Below are 18347 nucleotides of genomic sequence, written 5' to 3' on the forward strand. Positions count from 1 at the left end.
ACCAACTTTTGCTTTTTTTTTTTTTTTTTAATTCTTGTGTGTATTATTTTTTCTCATAATCAAATTAAAAGTATAAACATTTATTTATTTTTAATCAAATGAAAAATAAACCCTTTTAATTTTTGGCAAACAAACAGAGGTTTACTGTTAAAATCAATAAATAATAATAATTTAACATTTAAATAATAATTGTAGTATTTTTTCTACAATTAAGTGGTTAATCTTGTTATATTTATTTTTATCATATATATTGTTTCATGTCAATTATTTAAATAGGAATATATAAACAACTACATTATACTGTACAAAAGTAATACAAGACTAATGTTCTGTTACATGTTACTTTTATTTTGACAGGTTGCCTTGAAGTTTCTGTGTGTGTACAGCATGTTATGATGCTAGTTTTCTCAAATGAAACGGTAAAAGTGACACTCACAGCAGCTTTGGATATTGAGTTTATCTGTTCATGCGAGATGCAAATGCCCAAAATTAGCGGGAGCGTCACGTGTGCTTCAGTATATGCGTGTAGTAAAAGCGCGTCTCCACCATTCATACATACAGAGGCAAACGGAGCATGCAGGATTCATATTGAAACGGTCTTTTTGCATTTCAGTTTTCACAGACACTAGTCCATATCGCGATTTGAATGAAGTAACAGACCAACTTTTGATTTATTAATCCAAAAATCGACGAATTTACGTGGCATTTCGCGCTATAGTAGATTCGGTTTTTATGAATGGAGTCCGCGATCCCGTCTGTGTTTTCGCAGATGAGACATTGTAAACACGCGATCATGTAAAGACAGAAATGACATGCCTTCGTGTAAATAAGATAAATAACACAAGGCAATTTAGTTTGTTTAATAAAAGAACAATGTATAGCCCTGTTCTATAGGAAAGATAACCTTAATGACTTCTATTGTGATCTGACGCTATATCAAAAATAAAATGAACTTGACATTCAAGGGGGGCGGGGGGTGCCGTTGGGGGGGCGGGGCGCCCCCCTAAGATAATGGTAGGGGAAACACTGCGTATCTTTAAGGATTCATCTACATTTAGTGTTAAAGATAACTTTATTCAATTTCTGTATATTTCCCACTTGCTGAAGGGCACAGGTAAATAATGAGTTTATGTGAAGATTTTTTTAAGTGCACTTAAATTAGAGGTTATTTTTTAAAGTCTAATAAATGTTCAAATTAATAGCTCTCAATTATACTGTAATGTTGAATGGCTATAGTCAATCACTAAATATTAGGGAATAAAAGAACAATTTCCTAGAGACATCAAATATTAAAATTATAATGTTTTGATATTGTTAATTTGATTAATTTTGAAGATTGAACGTGAAATTGCAATATAAAAGTATATTTTAAATGTTAGGTGGGATTCATTTAATCGACTGATGCTCGCGCATGCTCCACTTCTTCAGTTTTCATACAGCGCACGATCAGTCCTCAGTGCTCAAATACACACACAGTAGTCCAAATGTCTATTGTGTTGAGTACCTCACGTAAATAGAGTCAGTTATGGCTTAAGTGAATGTAAACAGGTGGGTGAAAACTGAATCCTGAACCAGAGGTATCAGTCTGAAACAGAGCTTAGTCCGACCAGTGTAATTAGTTATGTTATTGTTTACAATATTTTCAGGCTTCAACTAGTGCTGCTCAAGCAGAAAGACAAGGTCAGGGAGAGAAAGAAAAAGATTTGTTAAATATCAATATGTCGCAAAATAAGGTGCCCTAACAAAAGTTGCAGACTGTGCAGCAAGTAGGCTGTTGTATATGGTGTTAAATTAATGTAATAAAGTTCCGTTTAACTAATTATTAAGTTTTTTAAATTATTAACCTTTAGGAATTAGGAAATCCCTTTAGGGGATCCAATCGTATCCCTATCCAATCGTTCTTTTCATCTGCAACCTTTGGGTTACAACTTACAAGTCCGACTCTCTAACCATTAGGCCACGGCTGCCCCTTTAAGCATTTTCGTCTCAAGAAAAAGAACAAGAATAAATCAAAAATGCCTGTCAAAATGAACACTGCTTTAAAGAGGTTAAAGTGTGAAAAACAACTATAAAGAACAATCTCAAAACATCTTCACAGATTTGGAACATTTTCAACCAATAACTGACTGATGGAAAAAAGCTAATGCGCATTCTAAAAATCAAAACACACTCACATAATGTTATACCGAATTATTATTATCTTTTTTTTAACCATCCATGATAACAACATTGTGCTAACGTACTGTGTTTGTATCACAGAAATACTGGCACATGTCTAGTTCTTGTAAACGGTGCCCTGAGAAATCTAAAAAATGTAAACGCCAAATTCTTAGCTACAGTTTATTACAAATCTAGGATCAGAGATTTGAGATTTGCAAGAAAACTGATCTGTGATTAGGTCCTCAGCACTGGGCAGTGAATTATAAGGTTACATAACAAACAATAGCCTTAGCAACACATGCAGGGTACAGGAGGGGACTGGGTAATAACAACAGGAGATTTGTGCACTAATTACTAAGTATCCACCCCCACCAAAAAAAAGGAAAACAGGCAAGAACACCAAAACAAACAAGGCTCAATTTTCTAAAGAAGAACCTGTCTGAGAAGAACCTGCATCCTTCACATATGTAAAGCAATAGTTCACTCAAAAATAAAAATTGTCATTATTTAACTTTGTGTGGTATTCATTATATCAACACAAGTTATCCATCTTTTCTGCTCTTCGTGATAAAAAAAATCTCGAACATGCTTTTTGAATACGAATAAGAACATGATACGAAAAAGAACACAAAGACAAGACAAAAAGTGCCCAAAATATAATGTAAAACATGATTTTGAGCTATGGTGGAAGGCAAGATTGCCATGATGTGAGTTTCAGTGATATCAAAATTTAGAAGCTCTCCTTAATGTAGATTAAATCTGCAGTCCATTCAAAAACCCTTTCAAGTATTGGAAACTTGCCTGGTGCTTTACACAACTACTTGCAGAAGCACACAAAGAAACACAGAGACTTCTGATCCTGCACTAGCACAGTCAATTAGTATTGCAACAACAGATTTTACATTTGCTTTAAATTAATCACTCTCAGGCCACTAAGTGAATTAGCAATTAAGCAATCACTTTCACACAAATAAATCACATATCAGAATGACATGTTTGTTGTAACCTCTACATTCAATGTTTAATCTTATCATAGTCACCAAGCAGTAGATAAAAGGTAGTTTATTAAAAGTCACGCATATATTTTTCCGCAATGAGTCAAAGGGACTCCACACAAGGTAATATAATTTGCACTCTCTGTGTGTCAGAAGTGCTTCAGAGCCACATGGTTTTTTTGGTCCGTTTCCCAAAGGAAATTGCTATGAATCAGTCCTAACAAAACTTCATGTAGTACACGTTTGTCCGAGCCATAATTTCAGCCAGACGTGTCTGTAAGCACCTGACATAGAATGCAGAACATTAGGACGTCATCATGCTGCGGTGAGGGAAGTGAAGAAAGACGAAAATCCTAGAGGAAACACACAGTCTACTACAGCAACTCATTTTCTAGGTATGCCTGTCATATCTAATATTTCTCTACACATTAGATTCACACTCTTCCCGTAGCTGTCAGCGCCTCACGTCACAGACGGTCTCTTTCATCTCGCCGCTTCTGAAGACTTGCTAAAATGTACCCAAAACCACCTACAACCTTTCTAACATGGTCACATCCCTCTGTACCCTGAGGAGAAACTTTGTTAAGGTCTGGTGTTCAAGATTAAAGGACTTTAAAGGCATGCCAGTCTGAAGGAGACTGTGTGTGTGTGTGTGTGTGTGTGTGTGTGTGTGTGTGTGTGTGTGTGTGTGTGTGTGTGTGTGTGTGTGTGTGTGTGTGTGTGTGTGTGTGTGTGTGTGTGTGTGTGTGTGTGTGTGTGTGTAAAAAGGGAGTTGGTTCACTGCCTTGTGACTTAAGGCTGACACAAACTTTTAAGACCATTACAGCATGTTCTGACACTGATTATCCTTTGCACCGAGGGACACTTCATTTTCTGTCTTGCTACAAAACTGCCCACTGAGCACTGAACAACAGCACAATCATGTCTCTACAGCTAAATAGCTCGAGAGAAAAAACATAGACAATGTATGATTCTATGCTAACTGTGATAAGCCAGCTGAGACAACGTGATCTATTGTGCAATAACACTAACACTGACATTAAGGATAAAATGTTATATTATGAAATATTGTTTAATATAATATTTTGCTATTTAAAATATATTTTAATACATTTTTAAACCATTTTATTCCTGTGATGGCAAAGCTTTTAGGTCCTTCACAAATCATTCTTATATGTTGTTTAGGACCCAATGATTTCAGTGATTTTCAGAATCATGGAATCCAGTCCTAAAAATGGAATTTACTATATAACGCAGAATGTAACGGAATAGGCAACATTTTTCATAAATAAATCAAAAGTAGGTCAGTACACTGAAACCAAAACTAGGTCAGTAAGTACATCTAATTCAAAACACGATATGGACTAGTGTCTGTGAATATTAAGCCGCAAAAAAAAACCCTAGTTAAATAGGAATCCTGCATCTATCTCATGTCTGTGTGAAGGAATGGTGCAGATGCACGGTTTTGTTTAATACACACATACTGAAGCGCACATAACGTTCGCAATGTTTTTAGCCTCCGCTGCCTCAATATATAAGTAAACACACACACACAAAAATCACTTCATGAGCATTTTACCACTTCTTTTGAGAAAAAACTATTGTCATATTATATACAAACAGAAACTTTAAGGTCTTCACAGCAACCTGTCAAAATAAAATTTCAGTTTAACTTGAAGAAATTGTGACAAAAATATATTACTTAATATAATAATAATTACTTTAAATTATTTAATTATTAAACCATTTTTTTAAGGAATGTTTACCAGAAAAATAATTTACCAGAATTTATTTTCCATTTTATTTTTCTGGTAAATAAATTCTGGTACATTATAAATTAGACATGATTTTGATCATTAAAATGTACTGAAGCCATTAAAATAGAATCCAGGAACAAATGAACGGAAAACAAATAAACAAACAAAAAATAAGTTTTAGTTTTATGATAGTTTTATGATTTCACTTGACTAGACAGGCTTTTTGTGACCCTGGACCACAAAACCAGTCTTAAGTAGTACAGGTATATTTGTATCGATTTTTCTTTTATGCCAAAAATCATTAGGATAATCATAATGATAAAGATCATGTTCCATGAAGATATTTTGTACATTTTCTACCGTAAATATCTAAACATTTTTTAATTAATAATATGCATTGCTAAGAACTTAATTTAGACAACTATAAAGCTATATTTCTCAATATTTAGATTTTTTTTTTTTTTGCACCCTCAGATTTCAGATAGTATCTCGGCCAAATATTGTCCTATCCTAACAAACTATACATCAATGGAAAGCTTATTTATTCCGCATTCAGATTACATAAATCGAATTAAATTATTAAAATAATAATATGGGGGGAAAATGAATTTGGGAGAAGAAAAATAAAACAGATTTCATAGGGCCCTAGCTGTTTGGTGCTCAAGAAACATTTCTTACTATTATCAAAAGCTATTACTTAATACTTTTCCCCAGAATTATTTTAAAAGTTCAAAAGATTTCTTTTGAAAACAAAATCTTTTCTAACATTACAAATGTCTTTAATCTCATTTGTAATCAATTTAAAGCATCCCTGAAAATTTATTTTTTTATTTAAAAAAAAAAGCAAGCTCACTGTAAGCTCAAAGAAGTTTAAAAGCTTTTGCTGAACATCCCAATCAGAGCAGAATAGCAACATAGGCTCAACCAACTGCATGAGATTGGGGTGAAACAACTTGTTTTTCTGACCAATGGCAGGGGAGTATTCAGGAGTAGTAGAAATAGCAATCAAATACATGTCCATTAATGTTTTGATCATTTAAATTTCTGAAATATGGAATTCCTCAGACAAGCTTTCAACACATTCTATGACCGCAACTTTTCATAGTTCCAAAGTTTGCATGTGGTTTGGAGCTGAATGCACATCACAGGATGTGCTAAAGAAGTGTGTTTGGAGACGCCACTTCAACACTCTCCATCCCACAGAGATGTGTCAGCCATGGTATGTTATAACCGCCACACACAGCAGCCAACTCATAACAGCTTAACTTAATTCTAAAGGCTGCTGTTACAGATCCTCTTCCGTGAGCACCAAGAAAGAAAAAAAAAGCGTCAAACATCCGCAATCAATTAAACCTCCAGCATGCTGGGTGAGGCAAGGAATGGCTTCCTTCCTTCATTGGAGACAAGAAGAATAAGGACACATAATGGACAACATGGAAGACCTTTTCTGGTGAAATTCCATTATTAAGAAAACTATTATCACTTTATCTACATTTAAAGGTGACGTGTGACATTTCTGCAATGTTAACATATCCTGGTCACCCCCATCTTCCATTGTTCGGATAAAAAGTCAGAAACTCACAACATTGGTTATGACAGCTCAGAATAAGTCTGCCTAATGCATAAATGTAAATGTTGGATGGTTCAAACAAATAGAACAATGTTTGGAAATCATCACAGTGTTTACACCCCTCCGGGAAGTCAATGTACGAATAGTTGACTTAGTGCATATTAAGCTAGAACGCAACTACTTACAAGTTGAAAAATTGCTTGCATCATCTTTAACAACTTCAGCAGCCAATCCAAGCCAACCAACTCTTACCACCACCACATCCAGCACTAATTTTATCCTTAACCATAAGTAAACTCATATGGCAACAGTATTTGAATAGGGGTTTCCCTGAATATGCCCGAGTAAATTCTCCTGTAGAGGAACAGGATATAGCAGGCCACATAACACCACCAACACCGCACAGTCTGACCACAATCACCAGGTTGAAGCCAGCAGAATGGATGCACCAGACTGTGAGGGGCTTCACATGGAGGTTCGGGTTTGTCATAAAAAAAAGTGTTAAACCGCCAAGCGCCCACTGATGTCCGAAACAGGACTTGGTTTTGCCCTTTGTTAGCTCTTTGTAATGGATCTGAGGGACAAAAGAGAGAACAACATTTACCCATTCACTTTCAAACATAGTGTTAGCACCTGTCCGATTTACTGTACGTGCATTGCAGAGAAGTTTTCAAAAGGATATGTTTTTCTGCAGTCATGTTTCAGCATGTCATGCATTCCTGTGTTCTACACAAATCTCAAACTGTTTTGAACAGTATCAGCTGCAGGTTGCTTTAGCACTAGCGTGCTGCTAGCAAAGCAAGAGCGCTCCGGGATATTCAGGCATCCTGCCCGACTCATTTTACCCTGTCCAAACATAATAAGCAAAACTGTGGGGTGAATAAAGAAATGACTGGAAAAAAACCTTTTTGGCCGCCAAATTACAAGATTATTAACAATACCACCAGCGTGATTCTAATATGTTGAAAAAAACAACAATTCATTAAAAACTGTGCAAAACTGGGCATTAAAGCTTGTTTAAATTCTTAAAATCAAGGGAAACTGATTTAAAAAAAATGATTTCAGCTAAAAATACGAAAAAAAAAAACTATTTACATAAATATTTATTTCACATCTCTCTAAAATACCTACATCTGATATGTGTGATTGCAACATTTCTAAAATAAATTTATAAAGAAAATTATATAAAACAAGTAAAATAGATGAACACATACATACATGGTTCATAATAAAGTTGCAACATAATTTTATTTTCTTCCTCAAGTAAAATGACAAAAAAAAAACATTAACATATACATCGATTACAGATACATAACAAACTGAGCTTCTGAATGGTATTCTTTAATGATACCCTCCTTGAAACAGGATCCAGTTGAATCAGATAAAAAAAAAAAAACATTATCCAATATATACACTGCTGTTCAAAAGTTGATGCAGTAAGATCTTCCATGTTTTTTTAAAGAAGTCTTTTCTGCTCATCAAGGTTGCATTTATTTGATTAAAGATACAGAAAAGAACTGTAATATTGTGAAATATTATTGCAATTTATAATATTGGTTTTCTATTTGTATATACTTTAAGACAGAATTTATTCCAGTGATGCAAAGCTTAATTTTCAGCATCATTACTCCAGTCTTTAGTGTCACATGATCCTTCGGAAATCATTCTAATGTGCTGATTTATTATCAATGTTGGAAACAGTTGTGCTGCTTTTTTTTTTTTTTGGAACCTTTCAGGATTCTTTGATAAATTAAACATTCAAAATAACAGCATTTTCTTAAGATAGAAATATTTTGTAACAATATACACTACCAAATTTGGGGTCAGAAAATGTACTTTCTATGTTTGAAAGAAATTAATTTGTTAAATTAATACAAAATGGATAGTAAAGACTTATACTGTTAGAAAAGATTTCTTAACCTCTTATTCAAAGAATCCTGAAAAAGTATCACAGGTTCAAAGATTATTAGTTTAAAATATTAAAAAGCACAACTGTTTCCCAACATTAACAATAAATCAGCATATTAGAATGATTTCTGAAAGACTGTGTGTCAATGAAAACTGGAGTATGGAAAACATTCAGCCTTGCACAAAAAGATCCTATCGTTATCAGGTTATCAGGAAATATTTAATTCCAGAAGTAAAAAAGCAATTAGGCTACACACGTACAGCTGTAGTATTTCAATGAAACGTAATGATGCGAGTCAATGTAAAAATAGTGGGGTTCATTTCTCAGTTACAGCGCAGGGCTGCAGTGTCGCAGGGGAGATCATTTGGAAATCATTAGCAGCCATGTTTGAGAGCAACATTATGATTTAGAAACTTCTGGAGGGTCTAGGAGACAAAGACATTTCACAAAGAGCATGAATGTTATCATGTGCGAGCCTTAGATTTAAGACCCCCCATCCCCCAAACGTCTGTCTGTCTTCCTGTACGAAAATGAACCTGAATACACAGATAAAAGCACACCTACCACAGCTAAAATGCAAACATACACCCCTCAGGCTTAATACAATGGCTTTATTCCAACACCTAGGGAGAGGCCTCGCTCTCTACGGTCTACTGCCTGCATCCTCTAGGGATCCTAACTGAAATAAGCAGATTTGCATAACTCTGGATTTTTTTAGCATCTTTCCACAGAATTGAAATGTCACTCTCGATGGGCACTGACAAAGTCCTACAAATTTCAAGCCGCATACATTTGTTTATCAAATATTTTAGCTAACGTCATGCGTTACAAAAATCATACTGCTTATGTGAAGTTCACAGGAGACTGGCGTTAGCTAACAGCACAACACTTTAAGTATAGTATATTGACTTTACTTTTCAATATTAAATAAACTGTACATATAATCATACAATAAACTCCTGGGACTGGTTTCTCTACAACAGGGTTCCCCAAATCTTACCCTGGAGGTCCAATGCGCTGCAGAGTTTAGCTCCAACCCTGATCACACTCACCTACCTGTTATTCTCTAATGATCCTGAAGACCTTGATTAGCATGCTCAGGTGTGTTTGATTAGGGTAAGAGCTAAACTCTGCAGGAAAATGGATCTCGAGGTCCAGATTTGATGATCCCTGCTCTACAAACAATATTAGGGATGCAACGATACCTTTTTTTCAAAACCGTTCCGATACGATACCAAAAATTCTAAGTATCGGCCGATACCGATACCAGGCCGATATCAGTGGGGGTATTTTACCTTCAAAAATAAAGAATGTACACAAGCAGTGCAACATATTTTAAATGTATTTTATTTTTAAGGCAATGTTTTAAAATAATTGTGTTCTTGTATGAATTATTATAGTTTTTACAGTAGACTATTATTTCATGCTATTTATTTAATCAAACTCTGGTAACGGTATCAAATTTGGATCGGTCACACATCACCGATATCCGATCCATTCAAAAAGCTTGGATCGGCGTCGATACCGATCCAGAGTATCGGATCGATGCAACCCTAAACAATATATGTGCCAAAATTGGGACATAAATGCATCCTAATAGTAAACCTTTGCTTCACTCGGGTCTTTTCATATGTCATGAATGATTGTGTCACAGAATGCTATATAACCATGAATAGCAAGTACCCAAACCTATTATGCATATATGACGTCACATTTGACCCAGGAATCCTAAGGTATACAGTTGAAGTCAAAAGTTTACATACACTGCCCTCCAAAAGTTTGGTAACAACCCCTGGCAAAGTGTGGTTTTGGACGATATCAGCAGTGTAAATCATCTTTGGGCAATTCTTCAGGAGGCTTGGAGTAATATATCAAGTCAATGTTTGAATAAACTGACAGCTCGGAAGCCCAGATTATGCTGAGGACAACTGAAGGACTCATATGCAATCATTAAAGAAGGTTAAAACGCTCACTGATGCTTCAGAAGGAACGATGCATTAAGTGAATTAGAATTTGAAGATCAGGGTAAATTTAACAAGTTTCCTCTGTAGCTTCTGAAGGGCAATACTAAATGGAAAAATGAACACATCCTCATTCCGTTCAAAAGTTTACACCCCCGGCTCCTAATGCATAGTATTTGTCCTTCTGAAGCATCAGGAAGCATTTGAACCTTATGTAATAGTTGCATGAGTTCCTCGGTGTGAAAAGATGGATCTCAAAATCATACAGTCATTGTCGAAAAGGGTTCAAATACACAAATGAAAAAAAAAAAGAAAAATCTGTGGGACCAGAAGGACTTTTCTGAAGAACAGCAGGTAGGGCTGGGCGATATGGCAAAAATGTAATCTCGATATTTTTTTCCCCATATTGAACGATAACGATATATATTTCGATATAAGCTGTTGATGTTGCCAGCTTTAAAATAGTATCCCAACAATGACTAAAGCCACAAAAATGAAAGGGTTCATTAAATTACATTTAAAGTATAGTTTATTAACAAAAACAGATTTGGCCTTAAAAATTAAAACAACTTACTAAAATAAATTAAAAAAATAAAAGTTGTGACAGAGTATGGTAAATGAGAGTAAATGTACAAAATGTAAAAATAAAATTATTGTAAAAACATAATTTGTAACACAATTATTTATTTATTTATTTATTATTATTATTATTAACACAATTGTTTATTTTCTCTATTATAGGTTGAGCTATTTAAATTAGAGGCAACCACTGTATTTTGAAACAATCTACAGTATAAATAACAAAAAATTACGACACGGTTATTTCTTAATCGTATTAAGTGCAGATAATTCAGCCATAATCAAAGTAGGCTACTCTCTAAATATTCAAAGTGCAAATAGAGACGAATATTTCAAGCATGATACAGAGCTATAGACATACACAACCTATCATAGCCTACATACAAATAACAGCCTAGATATGTCATGTAGCCTAACTTGCGTGCATTGGGGGGATTAAAATTGCTTTTGAATGCGCGTGCGTTTTTTGCTTTCGGTTTCAGTTTTAACAATCGCGCCAAACTCTCAGCTGAGCTAAGAGTCACTTTTCAGGTAGCCAAACCACTTATATAACGGAATTCGTGCTACCTTTTTTGTCGACAATTTCAACATCTTTGGATAATAACTCGAAGTTAGTTTCACTTTCGTCGCTGCTTCCTCTCTCTTTTTTTTGTCGTCCTGGTGTTAAGTTTGCTTCGCAAAGTGCGGTAGGAAATGAACTTTGTACTTTGACGTACACACGCACGCTGTACGCTGATTGGCTGTTGTCGCATATTTCTACTGTGTGATTGGCTCTTAGATTAATCCATATCGAGCAAAAAATGTCTAGAGCCTATCATCGTTATTAACATAAATTTTATCGCGATTCGATATGATATCGTTTATCGGCCCAGCCCTAACAGCAGGCATTTTAACTGTTCAGGACAAACAAGGGACTCATGAAAAACTATCACTAAACAAAAAAAACACAGCTATGGACCATTCAGGCAACAACACAGTATTAAGAATCACGTGTATGTTAACTTTTGAACTATATGTAAGCGTCTTTTATGTGAACTATCTTATTCAGGTCAGTAATAAACAAAAAATAACATGCATTTTGTATCATCCATTTTATTTTGGTCAAATAATTAGCATTTTGCAGATCCTGCAAGGTGTATGTAAACTTTTGACTTCAACTGTACATGTTGTCCTTAAGCTCACAGCAAGTCCTCTTGCTTACTTTTAATCTATCAGAACATGCCTTTAACTATCAGAGTTGCTCACACACCTCGTTTTAATGATTAACTTTAAGACGGCAAGCGCTTCCATCACACCACGTTCGTCCAGGCTGTTTAATAGTGTGCGAGTTTAATCCAAGCTTAACACATGGAGCCAAGATTTTCAGTCAGGTTAAGGCTCACAGATTAATGAGTTGCTACCTGACTTGCATAACTAGATTAAAAACAAAAGACACTTGAGCTGTGTATTTCAACACAGAGCCGACTTAGGGTACTGTGCTGGGAGACGCATAAATTGTATCGGATTACCCTGGAAACCGTTCTCTCCTATGCAAATCCACAATTCACTCATTAGAAGCAAGAAACAATCTCAAGCTGTTTTGATACACTATAGCGTCCCATGTGAAAAAACTGTAAAGCTGTCCCAACCGTCCCAATCTAAGTGAATAAATGTACACTTCCAATGCATTCTGACCATTCCAAACAAGTCTCACGGCTCCAGAATAATTTCCACAGGCCATAAAAAACGCAACGCATGTCATCCAACAAAAGGTGGGAGACGACGAAACGACCAGTCTGGTTGCCTGTGTTTTCTCTCTCTCTTTCTGTAAACAGGCCCGTGTGATTTGTCAGGGGACTAAGGGGCCCTGTAAATGTGAAAGAAGCTGTCTGTGAACAATGAACTCCGTTACCCTCAATACAGTTTCGAGCCAATTCCCATCGAGCTTGCCTGTGCAAAAACGGAATTCGTTTTACATTCAAGAGCTGCAAACAATTAATTCCAAATGCTTAGGTCTTCAGTTTATGAATTATTAAAAAAGTATGTGCAGAGGTGGCATCCTGTGAGGTGGTTTGTTCTGAAGTGCCTCTTCATTCTTCAGGTTACGTAACAGAGCTGTAATGTGATGGATTTGGGCTGGATTTGTGACACCTTTTCCCAAGTAGCTCCTAGAATTAATAAATATCCTTTGAAAACTGTGTATGAAGGCAAGAGAATCTCATTAGCTGCCTGCAGCAGTACAGGATAAGTGTTGAATGCTTGCTTACTCTAATTTAAAGTACAGGTTTTTAATTTCAAACATTTTACAGATGTTCTTTTGCACAAAAATCTTGGAAACATGAAAGCATACACTGACTAAATGACCTATTTTCCTAAAAAAAAATAAAATAAAATCCCCTACGTATTATGTATATTTGCCATTAATGGCTCAGACATCATGTGACAAGTGACTGTTAAAAACTCCCATGCCAAAATGATCCCTATGTCCAGTTAGTCTTATGAAATGAAGAAATAATAGTGCTTCATGATTCAGGCACATTGATTCATGATCTGGGACCAAAAGTTGCCCTGTTTACCCAAAACAGTAAACCTAGTGGCACCACAGATTTCAACCTGGGCTAATTGCTTTTGATGAGGCCACCAAAACTATGGCAGAGGACAAAGGACGGCTTTAGAGTACAGCTATTTTTGAACCGCCATCATGTAGGGGTTTGGTACAGAAGATCACAGGACGTTCCGCCGTTTTTTCAAACTCCGGTTCCGGGCCAAGGAGCACAAAACTTGTTTGTGTAAGTCGTGCTCCATAAATATTGGCTGTGTGGGAAAAAAATTGGTTGTAGTCCAAGGTTTGATGTTCCAATTAGTCGATTCCTGCAGAAAAATAAGCTACGCACCCTTGGTTACGATAACATTGAGTTCAAAACTAAATTAATCTTTGTTGCATGATATGGACGGGCATTTGCACCCAGCTGTTGGTCTTTCAGAAAGCACCAGGAGCTAAAGAGAGAGCCAAGAGCAAGCTTTACATACTACAAAGATCCATTTGTGTGGATATTCAATCTGCAACATGAAAGCTTGTGTTTATGTAGGATACTGTGAAATGATTTTAAGAGGTTTGTTCTGATCAAAGCCGAAAGAACAGAACATAAAACGGGATAAAACCCTAAAAACACAGTTGGAAAAAAGGGGCCAGGAGTAATTATCAAATGTGCAGCACATGAATGACATGCAAAACATTTTAGAACCACACTATGAAAGGCAGAAAAACAGAAAGTTATCAATACTAGATCAGCATTCATTCTGTTTAAACTGGGTCAGAGACAGCAAGAGCACAAACTGGTTCTCTCACCACAGACATGTAGTATGTAAACGAAGCATTACTTGCACATGCCAATAAACTTCGGAAAGCAGTGGAATGACATACTAAATGTCAGGGTCAAAGGTTTAAGCAAATTGTTTCCTGACCTACTCTTTCCCACGACTACGTTCGGAGCGTGTTTTTACGTCTATTGCTCCTCTGGCATATTGGCAGCGACAGCAGTCTTGGCACACGGTCATAATGACCTAGCAGAGTCTCACCTGACTGATCTCCAGGTATCCCAGATTACCAGCTCCCAGCAATCTGGACACCTCAACTGTGAAGCTCTGAATAGTATCACTGAAGAAAAACATCAGTAAACCACTTTGAAAAACACCTATGCAATACTTATAATAAAGTTGCATAACATTTAGTAATAAAAGAAAATAGTCAAGAAGGAGATTACTAATGGTCAACGGATTTAATGTTAAGTTAATTAAACTTTGTTTATCCCATAGGGGTAGAAAAATCCTCAGACTGTTTGTAGAAATATCTTTAAATATATTACGTCCATATATAATTATGTCCACAATGACAAACTGGAACTTCTCAAATTCTTATATGTGACCCTGGATCACAAAACCACTCATAAGTAGGGATGCACCGATACGAATCGGCCGATAATGCTTGCGCGTTTTGTCAGTAAAGCCGGTTCTGTAATCAGCGGTAAATGCCATCAGGTGCGTGATTTCACGTTGAGCTGTATATACTACACACAGCCGTTGTTTACCGACGAGCTGCGCATAGCAATGTTCATTATCAGTGTGAATGTGCGCAGCTCGTCAGTGAACAACGGCTGTGTGTAGTATATACGGCTCAACGTGAAATCACGCACCTGATGGCATTTACCGCTGATTACAGAACCGGCTTTACTGACAAAACGCGCAAGTGATCGGCCGATAAGGATCGGTGCATCCCCACTCATAAGGGTCCTTTTTTTTAAAATTACGATTTATACATCTGAAAGCTGAATAAATAAGCTTTCCAGTAGTGTACGTTTTTTAGGATAGGACAATATTTGGTCGAGATACAACTACTTAAAAATCTGGAATCTGAGGGTGCAAAAAATATATATATATTGAGAAAATCACCTTTAAAGTTGTCAAAATGAAGTTCTTAGCAATGCACATTATTATTCAGAAAATAAGCTTTGATATATTTACAGTAGAATTTTTCCAAAATATCCTCATGCAACATGATCTTCACTTAATAACCTAATGACTTTTGGCAATAAAGAAAAATTTATAATTTTGACCCATACGATGTATTCAACTTACACATATGAGTAAGTTGAAAATGAAAATTGTGTCATTTACTGACCCTCAAGTCATTCCAAACTCCTATGATGTAATTTGTGGAATCAGTAGAGCACAATCGATAATCAATAGTACGTAAAGTTTAACCTTTTCCATTTGTCTGTATTACATTGTTTTCAAAATTTTCTGATCCAATGCAAATAGTGTCTTTTGATGCTTGACAGCCATGGTCACTTATTAACTGTCATGGAAAAAGAGCAGCAGCATAGATACTAAATAAAACTTACAAACGTAACAGCACACAGATTTGGAATGACATGCGGGTGAGCAAATACTGGCATTTTCTTTTTTTCGTTTGGGGGTTATTTTAAGGTTAGATAAAACAAAGCTAACCTGAATGAGTCAATTTTGAATTTGCAATTGCCTGATTTTAGTGTTCAAATGCTGCAGCTAACAGAGCTAATGTGTTTGTTTCGTGGCTATTTGAGAAAAAAAAAAGTCAGGTTGTCAAAAAAAGAAAGCAGCCTTCAAGTCCTACAGATAACCTTTAACTGAACCATCTTGACAGGAGCCTCCTACAGCTGCCTTTTGTCTTGGGTCACTGCAGGGGTTGAAGACAGGAGTTGCTTTTTAAGCTGATGTATAACAAGCCTCTCAGTCAAATCTTGACTTGACTGTTTACAAGAAGAGTGTACGATCTTAGATCAAGTAGAAAGAGCAAATTCTGTCAGCAGATTCCCTCAGGAGTCTTTATATCCAACAAATTTAATAACTGTAACTTTTGATAACTGTAAAAGAACATACAAGTGCTTCACACTCACAGCCAATAATGTTTAAAGTTCATGTAAATGACATTAGAGAAAAAACCTGACCATTTCATAATCTCAAAATGCATACGTGCATTGGTGAGTGAACTATTTATAATGTATTATACATAAACTGCTGTTCAAAAGTTTGAGGTCAGAATTTGAAAAAGAAAAAGAAATTGTTCTGTTTTATTTAGCACAGATGCATCAAATTTATACAAAAAAGAGACAGCAAAGATATTTATAATGTTACAAAAGCTTTCGATTTCAAATAAATGCTATTCTTTAAAGCTTTTCATTCACCAAAGAATCATAAAAAGCCATCACAATCATATTAGAATGATTTCTGAAGCACCATGTGACACTGAAGACTTGCGTAATGTCTGATGAAAATGTATAAATTACACTTTAAAATATATTAAAATGAGGCTACAGTCAGTCTGGAGTTCAAAGAAGAAGAAAGTCTACTCGCTTGCTGGCTGACGTTGACCAATTCAATTCACTTCTGAAACCCAAAACACTACAACACACAAAAACGCATGGACTAAACAATTACTATCCAAGCCTCGCAAGCACTGTAACAGGTCTAACCAGTTTGCTCTACAAAAGACTAAATCACCACATCAAAGACCTGTAAGCAATTTTTTCCACGGCACACACTGACAGTTTCATCCACACACTCCATACGGTCATACTACTGTGTACAAATTACCAGGCTCCTCTGAGACCATCATACATGACGTTAGGAGATGCAACAAACTCAAGAAAAGCTTTTTAATAGCAGCAGAGGGTTTAAATGTCAGCTTCCTGTACTCCGAGCACGAAGTTTAAATCAAGCTCTTTGTTCTTGATTTGATTGAAGTCCACGCAATCCCTCACAGCTCAAGTCCGCTTTGCACTAATAACAGATCTGACAAGAAAATGTCACGCTAATATCCTCCGGGATATTCAGAACTAACAAGTTGTTTTGTGCATAAGGCGTTTTTCTTGTTATGTGTTACTATTGGGTAATTCTGAAAGGTGTAAACCAATCACACCCAAGACATTACACCATTAATTTGGAATCAAAATCAACACTTGACAGATAATGAGCAGCATTAAACTTCTTAACAGAGTTTACATGACTCTTAATAGAGCACAAATGGATCTAACGCAGAGTGCATTTGAGGATAACCATGATGAAAAGTGCACAAGCATTTAAGGGATAGAATGGCATTTCATTCATCAGCGCCAAGGCTACGGATGGAAAATACTTCCACGTTTTATGGCTAAAAAGACATTCACCACGAGACAAGCAGACGAACATGATTATTCAGCATGTTCCATGTACAAAAGGGATTTGCCACAGGATTACAGATGAATACAATTCTCAAAAAGACCACTGCCACTGAGGATGATATGCCATATTTGACAGAATAAGGGATTTATGGTACAGGAAATTAAGACAGCCAATTCAAGCCAAACATACAGAATCGAATGTACAACACCAAACATCCAGCCCCATGTGAAAGTTGGTATTTTTTATTTTTAAGACAACGTCTTTGGATTTACAAAAGTGACAAATGTTAGTTAATGTTCTGAAACACAGTATTCTAGCTGGTCTTTAGATGGTCAAAGCAGACAGACCATCTTGGAGAAACAACAAATCAGCTACCAGCTGGTCATCACAGTTTAAGATGTTCAAGCTGTTTTTTGGAAGATGGTTACTGCTAATGACCAGCTTGAACCAGTTAGAAACCAGCTACTATGTTACCAACATGATCCCTGAGAATATTCAAAGTAATAACAATAAAACATTTTAAAACAAACTTTCCCCTTTTAGAATCTAATTACAAAAGCATTACGAGCCAAGTTACACTGTCATAAGAATCCCAAAACATAAACTCACTTTCCCACACACACTCACTCAGCAACTAAAAAATGTAACTACAGTTATTAATCTAGATGACAAATCACAAAATTATTAATTCCATGCGTAGCAATAGCACAGGAAACACCAAAAAACCTTGAAAAGCAC

At 35.9% G+C, this 18347-nt stretch overlaps 1 protein-coding gene across 3 annotated transcripts in view; it reads right to left on the reverse strand.

Annotated features, from left to right (window-relative positions):
- The window catches only part of fnbp1l (formin binding protein 1-like), a 56472-nt gene that overhangs the window by 37177 nt on the left and 948 nt on the right, over window positions 1-18347 (reverse strand). The window lies entirely within an intron of this gene.

The sequence above is a fragment of the Garra rufa genome, chromosome 15, assembly GCF_049309525.1.
Source record: "Garra rufa chromosome 15, GarRuf1.0, whole genome shotgun sequence".
NCBI classification, from domain to species: domain Eukaryota; kingdom Metazoa; phylum Chordata; class Actinopteri; order Cypriniformes; family Cyprinidae; genus Garra; species Garra rufa.